Source organism: Rhinopithecus roxellana, chromosome 7 (genome assembly GCF_007565055.1).
Source record: "Rhinopithecus roxellana isolate Shanxi Qingling chromosome 7, ASM756505v1, whole genome shotgun sequence".
NCBI classification, from domain to species: Eukaryota; Metazoa; Chordata; class Mammalia; order Primates; family Cercopithecidae; genus Rhinopithecus; species Rhinopithecus roxellana.
Window position 1 is genome coordinate 19,838,930 of NC_044555.1, and position 15,397 is coordinate 19,854,326.

Sequence of the window (15,397 nt, forward strand, 5' to 3'; positions counted from 1 at the left end):
CTGACTTGTATTGTGTGTGGTCTTTTCTCTACACTTCAGTTTGTCTCATCTATAAAATGAATAAATTATATAACTCACTGTTTCTTGACAAACTTTAAAAACTTTGAATAGTTATGGATTGATTTCCTTGAATGTATACTACATATGGGAGGAATTTTCTATTTGTGGTAAGGTTATATTTTTCTCTTAAAATCATTATTATTGTTATTTTATTTATTTATTTATTTTGGCCAGGCACACTGGCATGTGCCTGTAATCCTAGCTACTCTAGAGGCTGAAGCAGGAGGATTGTTTGAGCTCAGGAGTTTGAAACCAGTCTGGGCAACATAGTAAAACCAATTTTTACTGCTTTGCCTGCTGGATAATAGAATTCCACAAATCAAAGTTTCAAGAGGTCACATAATTGCAAACTCTCTTTATCTGACAAATGAGAACACTGAAGTTTAGAAAGAAAAACAAGCACTTGTGCAAGATCTTCCAGAAGGTTCGCAGCAGAACGATATCTAAAAACTAGAGGAGGTCCTTGGGTCCCAAACACAGAACTGTGCAGACTCTTGGCGGCCGCTCACATTGCGCCCAGGGGCAGCACGCTGGAGATGGCCTAAGATGACCGACTACTTGAGGGGAAGGGTCGGCTGCCATCACTAAGGAACATGCTAATGTTCATGAGCAAATGTATATAAGGGGGTAGTTGAAATGGGAGGATAGTTACTTGTACTAAAATGTGTCAGGACTGTTATATCAAAGTCTCTGGTTCTTACAAGGTGTTTCATGGCTTGGAGAGTTCTACTTTTTTTCCTTTCTTTTTTAAAATTAACAGAGATAGGGGTCTTGCACTGTTGGTCAGACTGATATCAAACTTCTGGCCTCAAGTAATCCTCCCATCTCGGTCTCCCAAGGAGCTGGGATTACAGACGTGAGCCATCATGCCTGGCCAAGAGTTCTAACTTATTAGAAAACTCACTCAAGAACTCATGATAGGAATTTATTAAAGCATGATATTGCACCAAAGAAAGTATGGATAAGAATTCTAACATGTTACAATGTTTATGAACTGCTAAGGTATTTTAAAGGCAGAACATTTCAAATGCCTAGTGAGCTAAGGTACTGCATGGTGACTATAGTTAATAATATTGCATTGTATACGTGAAATCTGCTAAGAGAGTAGATCTTAAATGTTCTCACTACACACAATAAAAGAAAATATGGTAACTGTAAGGTGACAGATATATTAATTATCTTGATTGTGGGAATCATTTCACAATGTGTATGTGTGTGTGTGTGTGTGTGTATGTATATATATATATGAACATCGTACTGTTCACCATGAATACAGACAATTTTTTATTTCTCAAGTATACCTCAATAAAGCTGGGGAAAAAATCCTATAACTAACTGATGCCCATCCTGTCTCATGACCATTCCCCCTCCAGCTTTCCAGGTCCTTTTCAGGAACTTGCAACTTCTGGACCTCTGGCTATAACACTGATTTCTGGCAGAAAAGGCCACCAGGGTGAAAAGAAGAGTTCAGAATTAGCTCTCAACTGAGTGGAGATGAGGGTAGTTATTTTTCACTAGCTCTTTCATCAATTCTCATTGGATCCCATCAGGCCACCTTCTCTCTCATAAATACTATATTGCAACAGATCCAGCCTTTCTCTCAGAATCCTGGGCTGGATCCTCCTCATCACACCTGTTCCTGCCAGGTCCAGCTCCACATGAGCACTCAGGCTTACAGCCAGGATCTCTTCGGCCAGATGACGGACCTCAGATTGCCAAAGCAGTTTCATGCCACATAGTACCAACTTTAACTTTAGAGCAGTAGCAGTCTGGGTCCCAAGGCAAAGAACTAAGAAAGCACAGAATAAAAAGTCAAGTCAGGGAAGAAATGCTGTTCTATACAAAAGCTGACCATCAGTTAGATAAGTTCATATTTAACAAAGTGTACCTGGTAACTTTAGTGGGGAAATTCAGTAGTGGAATAGCTTTCACATGGGACAGAAAAGATAGATGCTTGAAGCCTAACTCTTTATTAGCTCTGTGACCTTAGGTATGGTACTTACTTGCTCTATGTATCAGGTTTCTCATCTGAAAAAAGTGGTAATAACAGTATTTACCTTATAGAATTGTCATGAATATTCAATGAGATATTCCATATAAAGTTCTTACAAACTTGCTTGACACAAGTCAAGTACATGTTAAATGATATTATTATTATTATGGGAATGTCAGCTTTCGACCCTAGTTAGCCGGATACCGCATCAGTTTACTAAAGGTATGCCTGGTGCACTGAAAGATATTTTACTACATAATGCCTGCCCTCATGACCTGAGGGCACTCCCAGCTTGCTGTGAATGGTAAGGTCCACTTCCATCACTAATTAATTGGGAACAACATCACTCCAAAATGCATAGGGAATAAAGATTCCTTTGTTTATGTTTTCCAGCATGTTAAAGAAATTTTAGCTGTCAACTGCCAAACCCAGACTCAATAACAAAAATTCTCAGCAGATCCTGCTTTTTAGATGTGTCTGCTTCCATTTTGAGAATGAGATAAATCAGGACTTGAGTCTCAGAAAAAGAATTCAGAGACTATCTGACCTTCCCCTTCATGACTTTGACTATTTTTTATTTAATATATATTTTAAATGGACTTACCTAAAAAAAGAATTTTTTTTTTTTTTTTTTTTTTTTTTTTTTTTTTTTTTTTTTTTTTTTTTTTTTTGTGATGGGGTTTTACTATGTTGCCCAGACTGGTTTCAAACTCCTGAGCTCAAACAATCCTCCTGCCTCAGCCTCTAGAGTAGCTAGGATTACAGGCACATGCCAGTGTGCCTGGCCAAAATAAATAAATAAATAAAATACAATAATAATGATTTTAAGAGAAAAATATAACCTTACCACAAATAGAAAATTCCTCCCATATGTAGTATACATTCAAGGAAATCAATCCATAACTATTCAAAGTTTTTAAAGTTTGTCAAGAAACAGTGAGTTATATAATTTATTCATTTTATAGATGAGACAAACTGAAGTGTAGAGAAAAGACCACACACAATACAAGTCAGCGCAGTGAGTAAAAAATAAAACTAAAAGCCAACGCTTCTGATGCCAATTTAAGTACTCTTTCTATTATGCTACCTTTGGTCTGTATAAAATTGTAATGCTTTTTCTTACCACTCCACATATCCCTCACTTTCGCCTGAGGCAACTTGGGGAAATATGTGATTTTTAAAACAACTAACTAAAATATTTCTTAGTCCTTGATTCTGCTCACATATCAAATACGTAAACTAAAGAACAAGGCAGTTATTTGATTTAGCCCAGGCATTCAATATAAAAAACTATGTCTATGTCCATATGCAATATGAGACCAGTCATTCCACTTTTCACACCTCTTGGCACAGGTAGTCACACCCAATGTTTACTGTTTTGCCTGCTGGATAATAGAATTCCACAAATCAAAGTTTCAAGAGGTCACATAATTGCAAACTCTCTTTATCTGACAAATGAGAACACTGAAGTTTAGAAAGAAAAACAAGCACTTGTGCAAGATCTTCCAGAAGGTTCGCAGCAGAACGATATCTAAAAACTAGAGGAGGTCCTTGGGTCCCAAGCACAGAACTGTGCAGACTCTTGGCGGCCGCTCACATTGCGCCCAGGGGCAGCACGCTGGAGATGGCCTAAGATGACCGACTACTTGAGGGGAAGGGTCGGCTGCCATCACTAAGGCTCCAGTAGGCCTTTATCCCCTGTGGGTGCCAAGGAGACTGGGAGGTTTGGAACTCCCCACAGTGCAGCACAGCAGCTGTGGCCAATCACACCAGACTGCTTCCATAGGTGGGACCGGGATCCATCCCTCCTCACTGGGCGGGGCCTCCTTGCGGAATTTTAGCAACTCCAGCCAGGGATTTACAGACAGAACTCTGATTCCCTGGTACAGAGCCCCTGGGGGTAGGGTCTGCCGCAGTCTCCAGTTCAGAGGACTTAATCAGTCCCCCTGCTAGCTCTGAGGAATCCGGACAATCCAGAAGAGTGGGATTGCCCCCAGCACAGCGCACCTGCTTAGCCAAGGGGCCAGACTGCTTCCTTAAATAAGCGCTTGATCTCCTGCATCGTAACTGGGTGAGACCTCCCAACAGGGGTCACCAGACACCTCATACAGCTCTGGATCAAGGGGATCTGATAGATATCCACAGAATACTCCACCCACTCTACCCCAAAACAACAGACCATACATTCATATTAGCACTGAAGGAGTTCTCAAATTCAAAACCGATCTGTGAAGACTTGACTAGCAGTGTGTGTGTGTGTGTGTGTGTTTGTGTGTGTGTGTGTTTTCTTTTCATTTATTTTTTTCTTTTTTCTCCTTTTTAATGTTTTTGTCTAGACATTAAAAAAAAAAAAAAATCCCTGTCAGGTGACTGTCTGACCACTGAGATAATAAAATGGAGACTTCAGTAACAACACAAAATAATAATTACGGATTTTGCAAAATTAGTTTGGAAAAGTCACTATACAAATGAAAGTCCACAGCTCATAACAACCACCAACAGCAAACCTGGGGAGGGGAGAAAACTCTTACTTTCAGAGTTACCACATACCATTTAAAATGTCCAGTTTTCAACAAAAACAAGGCATTAAAAAAAAAAAAACATGAAAGTATGGCTTGTTTACAGGAAAAAAATAAATTAACAAAAATTATCCACAAAGAAGTCCAGACATTGAACTTCTTAGACAAAGACTGTCTTTTTTTTTTTTTTTTTTTTTTTTTTCTGAGACGGAGTCTTGCTCTGTCACCCAGGCTGGAGTGCAGTGGCATGATCTCTGCTCACTGCAACGTCTTCCTCCCAGGTTCAAGCCATCTTTGAGTAGCTGGGACTACAGCCATGCACCACCACGCCCAGCTAATTTTTGTAGTTTTAGTAGAGACGGGGTTTCACCATGTTGGCCAGGTTGGTCTTGAACTCTTGACCTCAAGTGATCCACCCTCCTTGGCCTCCCAAAGTGCTAAGATTACAGGCATGAGCTACCACGTCCAACTGCATCAACTGGCTTAAACATGCTCAGAGAGGTTAAAAAAATATATAAAAAAAAAAAACCTTAAAAAATTAAAAGCTACGGAAAAGCAGGAGAGGTATTTCTGAACATAATACCAATAAAAACACATTACAAAAAGAACTAAAATAAAAATTTTGACACTGAAAAGTATAATAGCTGAATGAAAATTTCACTAGAGGGGATACAGAGCAGATTTGAACTGGCAGGATACAGGATAATGCAATTTACCAAATCTGAGGAGCTGACAGAAAATAAGAATGACAAAAAATAAACAGACCTTAAGGGTCATGTGGGACATCTTCAAGCATACCAACATGTGCATTATGGAGGTCCAAAAGGGAGAAGAGGGAGAATGGGGTGGAAAGAATATTTGAAGAAATAACAACCGAAAAATAATTTCAAAAAAAAAATTTATTTTACTTTAAGTTCTGGGATACATGTGCAGAACATGCAGGTTTGTTACATAGGTATACACGTGCCATGGTGGTTTGCTGCACCCATCAACCCATCATCTAATTAGGTATTTCTCCTAATGCTATCTCCCCCAGCCCCCGACCCCATGGCAGGCCCCAGTGTGTGATATTCCCCTCCCTGTGTCCATGTATTCTCATTGTTCAACTCCAACTTATGAGTGATAACATGCAATGTTTGATTTTCTGTTCTTGTGTTAGTTTGCCGAGAATGATGGTTTCCAGTTTCATCCATGTCCCTGCAAAGGACATGAACTCATCCTTTTTTATGACTGCATAGTATTCCATGGTGTATATGTGCCACATTTTCTGAATCCGGTCCATCATTGATGGGCATTTGGGTTGGTTCCAAGTCTTTGCTATTGTGAACAGTGCCACAATAAACATACATGTGCATATATGTCTTTATAGTAGAATGATTTATAATCCTTAGGGTATATACTCAGTAATGGGACTGCTGGGTCAAATAGTATTTCTGGTTCTAGATTCTTGAGGAATCGCCATACTGTCTTCCACAATAATTGAACTAATTTACACTTCCACCAACAGTGTAAAAGCATTTCTCCACATCCTCTCCAGCATCCGTTGTTTCCTGACTTTTTAATGACCACCATTTCTAACTGGTGTGAGATGGTATCTCATTGTTGTTTTGATTTGCATTTCTCTAATGGCCAGTGATGATGAGCATTTTTTCATATGTTTGTTGGCTGCATAAATGTCTTCTTTTGAGAAGTGTCTGTTCATATCCTTTGCTCACTTTTTGATGGGGTTGTTTGTCTTTTCCTTTTAAATTTGTTTTAAGTTCTTTGTAGATTCTGGATATTAGCCCTTTGTCAGATGGATAGATTGCAAAAATTTTCTCCCATTCTGTAGGTTGCCTGTTCACTCTGATGATAGTTTCTTTTGCTGTGCAGAAGCTCTTCAGTTAAATTAGATCCCATTTGTCAATTTTGGCTTTTGTTGCCATTGCTTTTGGTGTTTTAGTCATGAAGTCTTTGCCCATGCATATATTCTGAATGGTAAAATACCAAATTTGATAGACAATTGAATCTACACATCCAAAAGGCCAATGAGCTCCAAGTACAATAAACTCAAAGAGCTCCACAGCTAGATACATTATAATCAAACTGCTGAAAGCCAAGAGAAAGAGAGAATCCTGAGAGGAGCAAGAAAGAAGTGATCTGCAATAATGCATCACACATAAATGTGATCCTCAATAATTTAAAGATAAGATTTATCATCAGAAACCATAAGAGTTAGAAGGCAGTAGACTGACTTATTCAAAATCCTGAAAGAAAAAACTGTTAAACAAAAATTCTTTGTAAAACTATTCTTCACGAATAAGCAGAGATTAAGACATTACCAGATAAAGAAAAGCTGAGAAAATTCATTACCAGTAGATGGACCCTAATAAAACGGGAGAGATTCTGTTTATATGCTGGATTACGTTTATTGATTTGTGAATGTTGAACCAGCCTTGCATCCCAGGGATGAAGCCCACTTGATCATGGTGGATAAGCTTTTTGATGTGCTGCTGAATCCGGTTTGCCAGTATTTTATTGAGAATTTTTGCATCGATGTTCATCAGGGATATTGGTCTAAAATTCTCTTTTTTTGTTGTGTCTCTGCCAGGCTTTGGTATCAGGATGATATTGGCCCCATAAAATGAGTTAGGGAGGATTCCCTCTTTTTCTATTGATTGGAATAGTTTCAGAAGGAATGGTACCAGCTCCTCCTTGTACCTCTGGTAGAATTCAGCTGTGAATCCATCTGGTCCTGGACTTTTTTTGGTGGGTAGGCTATTAATTGTTGCCTCAATTTCAGAGCCTGCTATTGGTCTATTCAGGGATTCAACTTCTTCCTGGTTTAGTCTTGGGAGAGTGTAAGTGTCCAGGAAATTATCCATTTCTTCTAGATTTTCTAGTTGATTTGTGTAGAGGTGTTTATAGTATTCTCTGATGGTTGTTTGTATTTCTGTGGGGTCGGTGGTGATATCCCCTTTATCATTTTTTATTGCATCTATTTGATTCCTCTCTCTTTTCTTCTTTATTAGTCTTGCTAGCGGTCTGTCAATTTTGTTGATCTTTTCAAAAAACCAACTCAAAATGTGGCACATATACACCATGGAATACTATGCAGCCATAAAAAAGGATGAGTTTGCGTCCTTTGTAGGGACATGGATGCAGCTGGAAACCATCATTCTTAGCAAACTATCACAAGAACAGAAAACCAAACACCGCATGTTCTCACTCATAGGTGGGAACTGAACAATGAGATCACTTGGACTCAGGAAGGGGAACATCACACACTGGGGCCTATCATGGGGTGCGGGGAGGGATTGCATGGGGGTGTTATACACGATATAAATGATGAATTGATGGGTGCTGCCGAGTTGATGGCTGCAGCACACCAACATGGCACAAGTATACATATGTAACAAACCTGCACGTTATGCACATGTAACCTAGAACTTAAAGTATAATAAAAAAAAAGTGTGCTTAAAACATTAAAAAAAGAAAAAAAAAAAGGAAACCTCACTCCTAAAAATACACATAGACTGAAAATAAAGGGAAGAAATGACATATTCCCTACAAATAAAAATCAAAAAAATGCAAAATAAGTATACTTAAAAAAATGGATTTCAAGAAAAAACCTATGAAAAGATACAAAGGAGGTCATTATATAAAGACAAAAGGGTCAGTTCTGCAAGAGATTATAACAGCTGTACATATACATGCACCGAACCCTAAAGCAATCAGATCTATCTATCTATCTATCTATCTATCTATCTATCTATCTATCTATCTAACATAGTATTAAAGTGAAAGATAGAGAGATAAACAACAAAATAATGATCGCTGGAGACCTCAGTACTGCATTGTCAGCATTACACAGGTGATCTAGATAGAAAATATAGAAATAAACATCAGACTTAATTTACTCTATTGACTGCAAGAACCTAATAGATGTTTACAAAACATTTCATCCAACAGCTGCAGAATGCACATACTTTTAGTCAGCACTTGAATAATTCTCAAGGATAGACCCTATGTTACATCACAAAACAAGTCTTAAAACTTTCAAAAAATGGAAATAATATCAAGCATCTTCTCTGACAACAATGGCATAAAACTAGAAACCAATAACCAGACAGAATTTGAAAACTATACAAGCACATAAAAATTAAACAATATGCGCCTGAGTGACCAGTGGATCAATACAGAAATTAAGAACAAAATTGAAAAATTTCTTGAAAAAAATGATAATAAAAATACCACATAAGAAAATGTATGGGATACAGCAAAAGCAGTACTAAGAGAGTTTATACCTATATATATATATATATATATATATATATATATATATATATATATATATATATATATATAAAGAAAAACTTCAAGTAAACAATATAACAATGTATCTTAAATAACTAGAAATGTAAGAGCAAACCAAACCCAAAATTGGTAGAAGAGAAGAGATAATAAAGATCAGAGCAGAAATAAATTTAAAATGAAGAAAAACAAAAGATCAACACAAAAAGTTGGTTTTTGAACTGGAAAAATTCCCTTTGAAAACTGGCACAAGACAGGGATGCCCTCTCTCACCACTCCTATTCAACATAGTGTTGGAAGTTCTGGCTAGGGCAATCAGGCAAGAGAAAGAAATCAAGGGTATCCAGTTAGGAAAAGAAGAAGTCAAATTGTCCCTGTTTGCAGATGACATGATTGTATATTTAGAAAACCCCATCGTCTCAGCCCAAAATCTCCTTAAGCTGATAAGCAACTTCAGCAAAGTCTCAGGATACAAAATTAATGTGCAAAAATCACAAGCATTCTTATACACCAGTAACAGACAAGCAGAGAGCCAAATCAGGAATGAACTTCCATTCACAATTGCTTCAAAGAGAATAAAATACCTAGGAATCCAGCTTACAAGGGATGTAAAGGACCTCTTCAAGGAGAACTACAAACCACTGCTCAGTGAAATCAAAGAGGACACAAACAAATGGAAGAACATACCATGCTCATGGATAGGAAGAATCAATATCGTGAAAATGGCCATACTGCCCAAGGTTATTTATAGATTCAATGCCATCCTCATCAAGCTACCAATGAGTTTCTTCACAGAATTGGAAAAAACTGCTTTAAAGTTCATATGGAACCAAAAAAGAGCCCGCATTGCCAAGACAATCCTAAGTCAAAAGGACAAAGCTGGAGGCGTCACGCTACCTGACTTCAAACTATACTACAAGGCTACAGTAACCAAAACAGCATGGTACTGGTACCAAAACAGAGCTATAGACCAATGGAACAGAACAGAGTCCTCAGAAATAATACCGCACATCTACAGCCATCTGATCTTTGACAAACCTGAGAGAAACAAGAAATGGGGAAAGGATTCCCTATTTAATAAATGGTGCTGGGAAAATTGGCTAGCCATAAGTAGAAAGCTGAAACTGGATCCTTTCCTTACCCCTTATACGAAGATTAATTCAAGATGGATTAGAGACTTAAATGTTAGACCTATTACCATAAAAACCCTAGAAGAAAATCTAGGTAGTACCATTCAGGACATACGCATGGGCAAGGACTTCATGTCTAAAACACCAAAAGCAACGGCAGCAAAAGCCAAAATTGACAAATGGGATCTAATTAAACTAAAGAGCTTTTGCACAGCAAAAGAAACTACCATCAGAGTGAACAGGCAACCTACAGAATGGGAGAAAATTTTTGCAACCTACTCATCTGACAAAGGGCTAATATCCAGAATCTATAAAGAACTCAAACAAATATACGAGAAAAAAACAAACAACCCCATCAAAAAGTGGGCAAAGGATATGAACAGACATTTCTCAAAAGAAGATATTCATACAGCCAACAGACACATGAAAAAATGCTCATCGTCACTCGCCATCAGAGAAATGCAAATCAAAACCACAATGAGATACCATCTCACACCAGTTAGAATGGCAATCATTAAGAAGTCAGGAAACAACAGGTGTTGGAGAGGATGTGGAGAAATAGGAACACTTTTACACTGTTGGTGGGATTGTAAACTAGTTCAACCATTATGGAAAACAGTATGGCAATTCCTCAAGGATCTAGAACTAGATGTACCATATGACCCAGCCATCCCACTACTGGGTATATACCCAAAGGATTATAAATTATTCTACTACAAAGACACATGCACACGTATGTTTATTGCGGCACTATTCACAATAGCAAAGACTTGGAATCAACCCAAATGTCCATCTGTGACAGACTGGATTAAGAAAATGTGGCACATATACACCATGGAATACTATGCAGCCATAAAAAAGGATGAGTTTGCGTCCTTTGTAGGGACATGGATGCAGCTGGAAACCATCATTCTTAGCAAACTATCACAAGAACAGAAAACCAAACACCGCATGTTCTCACTCATAGGTGGGAACTGAACAGTGGGATCACTTGGACTCGGGAAGGGGAACATCACACACTGGGGCCTATCATGGGGAGGGGGGCGGGGGGAGGAGGGAGGGATTGCATTGGGGAGTTATACATGATATAAATGATGAATTGATGGGTGCTGACGAGTTGATGGGTGCAGCACACCAACATGGCATAAGTATACATATGTAACAAACCTGCACGTTATGCACATGTACCCTAGAACTTAAAGTATAATAAAAAAAAAAACAAAAAACAAAAACAAAAAACAAAAAAAAAAGAAAAGATAAACAAAATTGAAAAATTCTAGCATGACTAAGTAAGAAAAAATAGAGAAGATCAAAATTAATAAAATCAGAGATGAAAAAGGTGAAATTACAACTGACACAGAAGAAATTTAAAGGATCATTAGAGCTTCTTATGGGAAGCTATATTTCCAAGAAATTGGAAAACCTAGAAAAAAAGAACAAATTCCTAGACACATATAACCTAACAAAATTTAACATGATGAAATCCCAAACTTAACAAATGAATAACAAATAATGAGATCAAAGTAATAATACAAATCTTCCATTAAAGGAAAGCCCAGGACCTGAAAACTACACTGTTGAAAATTAAAAAACATTTAAAAAATGAACTAATACGAATCCTAGTGAAAAGACTCTGAAAAATACAGGAGGAGGAAACACTTCCAAAATCATTCTATGAGGCCCAAACCAAAGAAAGCCATGCTGTGATACCAAAACCAGACAAGGACACATCAAGAAAACTACAAGACGATATATCTGATGATCAACAATGCAAATATCGTCAACAAAATACTATAAATCTGAATTCAAAATCATGACCAAGCAGGATTTATCCCAGGGATGCAAAGACAGCTCAACATATGCACATCATTCAATGTTACAGATCATGTCAACTGAATAAAGGGCAAAACAGTGTTATCATTTCGATTGATTTTGAATAAACATTTGATAAAATTCAACATTCACTTATGATGAAAACCCTAAAAAAACTGAAGATAGAAGGAACATACCCCAACATAGTAAAAGCCATATTTGTCAGACCAACAGCTAGTATCATACTGAATGGGGAAAAACTAATAGCCCTTCTTCTAAAATCTGGTACAAGACAAGGATGCCCACTTTTATCTCTGTTGTTAAACATACTACTGAAATTGCTCACTAGAGCAATCACACAAGAGAAAGAATTAAAAGAATTAAAAGCCATCCAAAAACCATTAAAAATGGAAAACCCACTGAGGTTCAGTAAGCCCTCACTGACTTGGACCAGAACTCATGATGCAGTGATAGTGTGCATATCTGAGACTCTTTATGTTTCTACGTATTCAAGTTGCCATCTTGCCATGGCTGGAAGTTAAGTTTATGCTGAACTGAGCTCAGTTATTTCCTGAAGTCCTTCAGCACTGGGTTTATTTTACTTTCCAAGTAACAAAGTCCCTAGACATATTTTTAGTTAACTAATCTGATAAATATTGCATTTGTGTTTTTCTTATGGTTCGTCTGCTTTTCTAGTGTGGTAGTCACTTTCATGTGTAAACTTGATTGAATCATCGGATGTCCAGTTTTCTAGTTAAACATTATTTCTGAGTATGTACATTTCTAGAAGAGATTAGCATATGAAAAGATAGACTAAATAAAGCAGGTTATTCTGTCCAACTAATATAGGTGGGCATCATCCAATACACAGAGAGCCTGAATAGAACAAAAAGTGGATGAAGGAAAGATTTGCTTTCTCTACCTAACTGAGCTGAAATATGAACATTGTGTCTTCAGCGCTACTGGTTCTCAGGCCTACAGACCCATACTGGAATCTATCTCTGGCTCTCAGGCCTTTGAACTACACTGCTGGATCTTCTGAGTCACCAGCTTGCAGATAGCAGATTGTGAAACTTCTCAACCTTCATAATCACATAAGCCAATACCCTATAATGTGGAGGGTGTGTGTGTGTCTCCCCTCTTGGTTTTGTTTCTCTGGAGAACCTTAATTAACATATTTAGTGATGAGTGTTATTTGTCTACAGGAGAAAAAGTCTATATAGAGAGGCAGGGTGTAGGACAGATAAGTCCATTTTCAAGTGATTCCCTGCGGCTAATTAGCTCAGAAAATCTTCTCTGGCCAGCATTCTTTGGACAAAATTTGTCTAAAATCATAATTTCAAAACCTTATAAAGGCTTATTCTTAAATATCTTCTTTGTACCCCTGGGAACTCCTTTACTTACTTGCAGCTGTCTAGAATCAGGAAGTTTTGTCCAGTCCTTTGTTGGTAATGACTGGCCATTGGCCAAGCATATGAGATAGAAAGTTACACAAGCAGCATTCTTAAATACTTGGAATTCTCATGGGGACTTCTCAATCTAAAGCTGTGCCTTTTCTGTGTTAAACACTTGTTTCCTTCATGTGTTCTTATTATAATGCTCATTTAAATGCTTATCTCTCTAACTGGCACAATATTTCACTACAGAGAATTTGAAATTCCAATGGCTACTTTAAAGAGCTTTTAAAACAAGCAAAATTATTAATTTGAGAGGTTGCAGGTAACCAAAAGCAAAGAAAGCTTCATGAGGAGATGGTTTGTCTAAAACGAAGATCATTTTGTTTAGTTTAGATGACTTCCCTTCTTTTGATTCTATACTTTGAAGCTTAATGAGTTCTGCCTCTTAAATTATATGGTTTGATTAAAATTGCCAAGAGCCTAAGTTATGTCAAGACTGGCTGTATGTCATTTTCTTTTTGTGCCTATATATGTCAAAATACATTTTTACATCTAAATGTTTTCTTTTCCTTGCAGAGAGCACAGAATTTCCTGTTTTTTGTCGGGGGGGGGGGGGGTGGGGGTGTCTCTCTATGGCCGAGGCTGGAGTGCAGTGATGTGATTTTAGCTCACCACAGCATTGACTTCTAGGGCTAAAGTAATCCTCCCACGGCAGCCTCCCAAGCAGCTGGGACCACAGGCATGTGCCACCATGCTTGGACATTTTAAAAAAAAAATTTTATGTGGGGACAAGATCTCACTATATTGCCCAGGTGACTCTCAAACTCCTAGGCTCAAGTGATCCTCCCACTTCAGGCTTCCAAAGTGCTAGGATTACAGGCATCAGCGACCATGCTTAATTATAGTTATAATTGGCTTTTTATAGTGACAATTTTATATTTGCCTGAAGATAGTCCCCTCTCATTTGTTCCTATCTTGTAAAATTTTAAAGATCCTCTGATCAAAAAACAATTCAGTTGTTTTGTATGCACTCTAGATCAGTTGTCCCCAAACTTTATGGCACCAGGGATCAGTTTCATGGAAGACATTTTTTTCCATGGTTGGATGGGAGGTATAATTTTGGGATGAAACTGTTCCACCTCAGATTATCAGGCATTAGTTATAGTCTCATAAGGAGCCTGCAACATAGATCCCTCACATGCACAGTTCACAATAGGGTACACACTCCTGTGAGAATCAAACATCACCACTGATTGGACAGGAGGCAGAGTTCAGTCAGTAATACTCACACATCTGCCACTCACCTGCAGCTGTATGGCCCGGTTTCTAACAGGCCACTGACTGGCCCTAATCTATATGGCCCAGCAGTTGGAGACTCCTGCTGTAGATCATCTAGCCCAGATAAACGGTCAAATAGTCTAACAAAAATAAATTATTAAATTATGTTTCTTTTTTTATTTTTATTTATTTATTTACTTTTTTGAGATGGAGTCTCGCTCTGTCGCCCAGGCTGGAGTGCAGTGGCCTGATCTCAGCTCACTGCAAGCTCTGCCTCCCGGGTTCACGCCATTCTCTTGCCTCAGCCTCCTGAGTAGCTGGGACTACAGGCGCCCGCCACCTCGCCCAGCTAGTTTTTTGTATTTTTTTTTTAGTAGAGACGGGGTTTCACCGTGTTAGCCAGGATGGTCTCGATCTCCTGACCTCGTGATCCGCCCGTCTCGGCCTCCCAAAGTGCTGGGATTACAGGCTTGAGCCACCGTGCCCGGCCTGTTTCTTTTAGTGAGCTCTGAAAAGTAAAAAGCCTCTGCTACTATAGCTATGAGATAATCAGAAAAGGCTTTATTTCCAAGGTAGAAAAAAATTGGGGGCATGTTCTAGAATCTTTAATAATTAGTTTACTGTATAAAATAATGCTAGCACAATATTTTGGTTTGTTAAACATAAGGGCTAAAATTTCTTATAATTCAAACTTCCTGCATTTACATCACTGGTTTTATGAGATACATGTTAATGTTATGTTATAGACCAAATGTTAAATGTTATAAGTTAAATGAGCCTTGTAACTTTTGTTTCCATAACTTGTTAAAAGTGTTTACATATAATACATAATTTTTACATTGATCACAGAAAAATAAACAGAGCCTTAGCAACTTAGGGGACACCATCAAGCCAAATAATTTACACACTGTGGTA